The sequence below is a fragment of the Hippopotamus amphibius genome, chromosome 1 (assembly GCF_030028045.1).
Source record: "Hippopotamus amphibius kiboko isolate mHipAmp2 chromosome 1, mHipAmp2.hap2, whole genome shotgun sequence".
NCBI classification, from domain to species: Eukaryota; Metazoa; Chordata; class Mammalia; order Artiodactyla; family Hippopotamidae; genus Hippopotamus; species Hippopotamus amphibius.
Window position 1 is genome coordinate 208,342,988 of NC_080186.1, and position 1,226 is coordinate 208,344,213.

Sequence of the window (1,226 nt, forward strand, 5' to 3'; positions counted from 1 at the left end):
ATGACTTTAAGAATGCAGACTTCAGTATTTGCGGCACACAGGCTCAATAGTTGTGGCTCAGAGGCTCTACAGTGCAGGATCAATAGTTGTGGCTCACGGGCTTAGTTGCTACATGGCATGTGGGATCTTCCTGGAGCAGGGATTGAACCTGTGTCCCCTGCATTGGCAGGCGGATTCTCAACCACTGCACCATCTAGGAAGCCCCTCCCTTTTTTTCTTGGTGTGGCTAAATGTTTTTTGTTTATCTTATCAAAGAACAAGCTTTCAGTTTCATTGATCTTTGCTATTGTTTTCTTTGTCTCTATTTCATTTATTTCTGCTCTGATCTTCATGATTTCTTTCTTTTTAACTTTGAGTTTTGTTTGTTCTTCTTTCTCTAGTTGCTTTAAGTGTGAGATCAGGTTGTTTATTTAATATATATCTTGTTTCCTGAGGTAAGATTGTATTGCTATAAACTTCCCTCTTAGAAGTGCTTTTGTTGCATCTCATAGGTTTTGGGTCATTGTGTTTTCACTGTAATTTTTTTATATGTGTTTTTTTATTTCCTTTTCAATTTCTTCCATGATCTCTTGGTTATTTAGTAGCAGATTTTTTAGCTTCCATGTGTTTCCATCTTTATAGTTTTTTTTTTTTTTTTTTTTTTTGCCTATAAATGATTTCTAATCTCATGAAGCTGTGGTTGGAAAAGATGTTTGATATAATTTCAATTTTCTTAACTTTACTGAGGCTTGAATTGTCTCCCAAGATGTGATCTATCCTAGAGAATGTTCCATGTGCACTTGAGAAGAAAGTGTATTAAAAATATGGAACACCATGAATTTGCATGTCATCCTTGCACAGGGGCCACACTAATCTTCTCTGTATCATTCAAATTTTAGTATATGTGTTGTTAACATGAGCACATATGCATTTAATTACAAAATAATATGTCATTTCTAGAAAATTTCCAAAAAAATTAAGAAAAAAGTTGAAAATAAAAATCATTCCTTATTCTAAATAAAAAAACATTGCCTCCAGACTGATTTTTGGAATTGCAGTTTGTCTGTCTGTATTTCTCTCTTTTTGTGTCTTTTAAAAAATGGAATTCTTACATATCTATGGTAACCTAATATACTATAAGTTTAACCATACATAGTGTACAACAAATCTAACTCTACCTCTTTGATCAAAGTATATTTCTACCAGTTACTTGGCTTGTTAGATATTTTGCTCCCACTCCATTGTTT

General features: G+C 33.2%; 1 non-coding gene across 1 annotated transcript; it reads right to left on the reverse strand.

The window, feature by feature from the left end:
- Window positions 1–797: 797 nt before the first annotated feature.
- LOC130842692 (U6 spliceosomal RNA) lies at window positions 798–902 on the reverse strand. The gene has a single exon (XR_009050513.1). It is a non-coding gene; the product is annotated as a U6 spliceosomal RNA (small nuclear RNA).
- Window positions 903–1,226: the final 324 nt, after the last annotated feature.